The following is a 6,000-nucleotide window of genomic DNA, read 5'->3' as shown; positions in this document are numbered from 1 at the left end:
TATAGCCACATTTTCTTTCAAATTAACACAATAATGTGTGGATTTAGTTTAGGTATAAAGCACCTCAGGCAAATGTATTTGGCAGGTTGTGACATACACTCTTAGAAGTGGCCTTTAGCATTTAGGTAAACGGCATACAAATCCAGCTCCATTCAGCCTGTGTGACCTCTCACACAGTGGGTTTGCAGCCTTTCACAAACAGCACTAAAAATATTTGCTTGTACACAAAACAATTTTTGATTTGACTTTAGAAAACCCGACTGAGCCAACATTTTGACAACAAACTTATACTTTATGGTCTTCTCTTATTTTCACACTCATTCAGACCCAAAAATGACTAAAATCACATTTGACACATTTTGTATTTCTAATTAACCCCAAAAAGAATATAAGGTACCTTCAAAAAAGGATTCAGTGTGCCCCATGTATAGCTGAGGTCTTGCTGAGGTCTGGCCAGCTTTAGAAGATCCTGTGTCTGGAGTAGGCGATCAGAGGAGCTGGAGTAGATGAGAAATTGCTGGGTCTCTTCCTTTTATCCCCCTCTGTTTCACTATCAGAGTCAGTATCTCCAAAGATGAGTCTACCAAAAAAAACAAAAACAAATCACAAGTGTCATTGCTCTTGCGCATGAATAACTGAAATGCTGCTTCATTTATGACAACTGATCAATCCGTGTTAGAACTGCAATAAAAAGGTACAGCTATTAAAAATAGCTGATAATTCAAATAGTCATCTGTCCAATCTAAAAAACCCTGGGTCCTTTGGCCTCACAACCATGGCAGGACAAATTAAACATAACAAAAACAGTCCTGTACCCTATGATAACAAACAAAAGTAAATAATGGTTAAGGTACTTTAAATATATAAACTTTTTTCTTTTCCTCTGTTTGATACTTGTCACAAATCTCTAAAAATCAAACCTTGATTTTTCTCTTCCTAACCACCTCTTCCTCCTCTTCTGTCTGTAGCTCTGATGTATTACAGGTCAGTGATGCCTTCAGTTTCTGTCTTGCCTTTAGGTGATCATCTACTTCACAAAAGATTAACAATTACTCCATTGATGCAAAGTCACATTAATGTTCAGATGCAGAGTTCTACAGCAGTTTCCTTCAAGAAGTAGGGAGTGTGACAAAAGTGAAGCTTTGCAGAAAAAGTAGGACATAGGAACAAATTTCCTCTTTAAATGGATATTTACCTGTCCTCGAGAGGACCCAAAGATCATAGAGTTTCCAGTCTTCTCCTGGCTCTTCATTTTTTCGAACCGCCCTGCTTATTCGCTCATCACTACTATAGTTTGGCCACTTTGTAGTTCCATTGTCAAACCAGGACCGTGGTATGATGTTTACAGTCTTGCTGTTGATAAATTCAACAATTAAAAACATCCGATAAACAAAATTTTACATACTTTAAAAATTACAAAATATTCATAATTTGAAACAAATTCTAACATCTCTGTATCTGTGGAGTTCAACATTATTATTTCTTTTTGACAGTGACATCACTATTTCCATTTGATGTTTTCTGCAAAACAATGAAATTGAACATGCACATGAAAAAAAAAAAAAAATCATAAGACAGTTTCAGTGTTGCTTTCAAGTTCCACTTGCTTATAACCACAAAAGGGCTAGATTAACCATAAAACAACATACTCTGCAAAGTGCAGCAATCCTCTTACACTCTTACACCCCTTACACAGGTTTTTTTTCAATGTAGATTTTGTTGATTGTGTAACTACCACAGAAGAAGAGACTGTCAGTCTCTGTGAGAACAGAATGACAACGTAAAAAATAGTTTCTCAGATTTAAGAGTTTTCAAATTGCTTGAACAACTCTTACTGGTTACCTGATGTATGTCAAGTTGCAATATTATGTGTGAAATGAATGTGACCACACATCATTCAGAGTTGTACCAGATTTACTTGTAAGAACTTCTTAATGCAATGCAAACTATAAACAGTATATTGCAACATACAGCATCAGCAGTGCACCATAATCTTATTGTGGGCTATACTTGAAATTGCTTCAATGTGATGCTTAGCAAGTGTTTAACAGTTTTTGAATCATTGCAACTAAAAATATTTAATAGCAGTACATCTTCTCCTCTTGCATGTCATTTAATTTTTATTTTTTTATTTATGACATTAGAAAACTAACCATGGTGGGTTTTTTGTATTACTCACATGATCAAAATCCATGTGTCCAGAAAGGGTTAAAGCTGATGTATAATTGTTTGACGTCTGAAGTCAGTCTTTAGTTGTCTTAATTATTTGTCTTTTATGTTAGTGCCCAGTCTCTCTGCCCTCAATCTACACAACCTGCTCCACACCCTAAACTTTCAATGTCTGGTTACCACAACCGACAGTGTGCAAAAGAGGCATTACAACAAACCTTTGTTTATAAGGCAAAAGAATACACTTATGAGCAACTTGTGACACTTTTGCCACCTTCAAGGGCCCTGAGACACAACAAACATCCTGAGAAAATCAGAGATCACTGGATAGTTGTAGAAATTTTCAATTTCTGTGAATCCCTTACATAATACATAAATTCCTTCTACAGCCTGAACAATATTATGTATAATACACACTTTTCCATCTATAATAAAAGCATTATCACCAGTGGAAACTTTCATTAACCACTTCCCAGTCTGCAATCCTCTGTACTGTGCTATTGCTTGAAGACCAGGAGGAACAGGTCCAACATAATGTTGCATTCCTAACTCCTTAGAGGGCAATTTACTAAGGACTGTGTATTTAATAAAGCAAACTAACTCAAAATAAAATACACTGGGCTTTGCATTTGTTGTGACACATGTTTTTCTTTTTTTTTTTTTAAGTTCAAGATACAAATATTTTTAGATGGCAAGCACTTGGTTACATTTCTAAATAAACCGACATGTTTTTATGCTGTTAAACAGCAGCCAAATTTAAAAAAAATTTCATATAGTAAAAATAATACTCACCTTTGTTCTTAGTTTCTGACAGAATCTGAAAAAGAAACATACTGTTTAATAGTGCATAACATCTATAGGAGTTTGCTCAACTAATATGTGTACAACTTATTGAAACAAAAACTCATTGTGTATGTTACTACTACTACTACTCCTTCCCCCCCAGTGAGGTGACATTCCACGTCCCTAGAGCCAGCCTAAGCATCCGGGGATCGGGCCGCCGAGTTCTCCACCTTCGTCCACCGCCCAATCCTCTTTGCACCAGTCCCTAATGGTTTCCCGCTGCAGGTGGTGGGCCCACTGGGGGATGGCCTCGCGTCTCTCATTCGGGCTTGGCCCGGCCGGGTCCCGCATGGAGCAACCCAGCCACCAGCCGCTCTCCGACGAGTCCCGACCACAGGCTTGGCTCCAGGGTGGGACCCCGGCTCCGCCGTACCGGGCGACGTCACGTGCCTCAATTTAGTAGTCGTCATGAGGGGTTGTTGAACCACTCTTTGTCTGGCCCGTCACCTAGAGCCTGTTTGCCATGGGAGACCCTACCAGGGGCATTTAAGCCCCAGACAACATAGCCTCTAGGATCATTCGAGCACTCAAACCCCTCCACCACGTTAAGGTGGCGGTCCAAGGAGGGGTCATTATATTTTCTATTATTTAATTATCCTTCCTAAAATTACCATACTAGAGGTGCACCTTTAACCTGTCCTGCTGCTGAAACTATTTAACTCCCTCCTAAGGGGACCTCTGATTGTTATAGAAGTTTATGTGTTCATTTATTCGACCAGTGGTGGGTTGATCCCTGTGCGATCGTGCCGGTAGCGTTTTATTAATTCACTGCTGTTTATTGTACGGAGAATATCTCTCCTTTCTCTCAGTCTTTCCACCATATTTCCTGCTTAAAACACTCTTAGGCTCACAAAAAATCCTGCTCACTGCTCTTAACATCTCCTCACGTTGGGAGCTGTCTTAGGACCTAGGGTGCTTTGTGAATAACTTTTATCTTACTGAGGTAAAATTCTAAGAAAAATCTTAAAATTTGAGCAATTCTAAGATTTTTCTTAAAAAGACGTAAATAGGAGCTACTTTTTGTCTTAGGATTTTTTGTGAATACAGGCCATGGTCTTAATGCAAGAGAGGCAAGAAGAAAGCCTCTGTTGACAGAAAGTAATGATAAGTCCTATTTTAATGTTTCCACACCCCATGCAGGGGACAAAGCAAACATGTGGAGCAAGGTGCTCTGGAAAGATGAAACTAAAATTTAACTTCTAATCCTAAATAAAAAAACAAACTGTGTAGATGTTAATTCTAAGGAATGTTAAAGACATGTACAATTTATTTCTACTTTATACATGTCTCACATTATTGCATATCTAGACTAGGCATTTAACACTGTAGCATACATGATGTGATCTCTATGTAAGCCAGGCTGCCACAGAGGATTTGGACATGTCAAAAAATGTCAGAGCCCTCTTAAATTATGTGAAATGCACTACTACATAAATTACACAACTGCTGATGCTCTGTGTGTACCACTTCAGATTCACTCGCCTCAGCATGCCAGATTCTTGAAACTAAAACACATAGTATCATCTACTTTCTTACTAACTTAGATAATAAAGATCTGGTCACTTGGGGGCACTCATAGAACATTACAATTTAATTCCCAGATGGTCAGTTGACTGTTAAATATGGAAACAAAAAATAAATAAAGCAAATAGTGGCTTCACAATAGTGCCATTCAAACAAAGAACACATTATAAGCAGTACACACACTCTAAAGACATGACATGACAGAATGTTCCCCAAAATCCTCACAATCAGAGCTGTTACACACGTTTTTTCAATATGCTAACACACATGGCAAGATAGGAAACAGTGTGACGGCAGCTTTTCTCTGTCTATCACATAAAATCCCAATAAAATGTTTTAAGTTTGTGGTTGTAACCTGAAAAAATGTTTTAAAAAAAAGTTCAAGGGTTACTGACATTTATGCAAGGCCCTGTATGAAAGTAGTATTTTTTTATGTTTTTGCTGGCCCTAAAATCTGATAGTTGCAGCAGGAAATTATCTCCCAATTTATTGTCACGATATGTTCCCCAATATATTAAAAGAAAGGGTGTTTTTATTTTCTCTTGTTTTTCTTTTCACAGCTCTGCCTGTGGAGTTGCACAAAACCTAGACACTCATGTCTCCTGCTGCGTGCTGCTGTGAGGCATGCTGGTGTGATGTAATGCAACATGAAGTTCTCCGGGGCTCAGCGACGCCATACGTGAGATGCTTTAAGATTACCAGCCATCATGAAGAAGGTAGAAGAAACCAGTGTAGTTTGGCTTAGAAATGACAGCACTGGCCGAAGTCTAGCTAAATCAGATTGATGATCCATTTTCCCTGCCCCTGGGCTAGAGAAATGTAAGGGCCCAGGATCTACCAAGGCTGCAAAGAGACAGATGGGTCCTTGTCTGCCGTGACCTTGCTGAGCTGATATTTCTCTCTTGTCTGTTGCTTTGTCATTAAATCTTCCACAGCCATTAACATTGGGAGAATACTTCGAAGACACAGTTTACTCTGACAGAGCATAATCAGGGTGAAGAAATCCTTCAGAAGCTGGGCAACAACAAAAAGAGAAACTGCTTGCCAAATGGTCAATGTCGTGTGAGTGCTCAACATGTTTCAGAGATACCTTTGGACATGAGACATTTCTGTGCATTTGCAGTAAGGACTCTGCCTATTGCTAACCTGGCCTTGGGCTATTTATTTACAGTTTACCACAACATCAAGACTGTAACCTTTGATAATAGTGTAAGCATGTGGTTTACTATTGTCAAAGAGATGGTAAAACCACTGTTTGGGAAATGTTGTTGGCCTGATATTTAATAGATTATAAAAAATAAACAAATAATAAGCCAAAACAAACAATAATGGGATCATCTCTTGCCTTCAAACCAGCTAAAGGTGATTTTTGTAAACTAACTTATGCTTCTTTTTTCCATTTGTGCAGATGCTTTAGAGAGACAGGTTGCTGAGAATCTTGTGAGACTTCCCTCAGCTCTTCAA

This window comes from Girardinichthys multiradiatus, chromosome 1 (genome assembly GCF_021462225.1).
Source record: "Girardinichthys multiradiatus isolate DD_20200921_A chromosome 1, DD_fGirMul_XY1, whole genome shotgun sequence".
In the NCBI taxonomy this organism is placed as follows: domain Eukaryota; kingdom Metazoa; phylum Chordata; class Actinopteri; order Cyprinodontiformes; family Goodeidae; genus Girardinichthys; species Girardinichthys multiradiatus.
Note: the sequence above shows the minus strand (reverse complement) of the source record.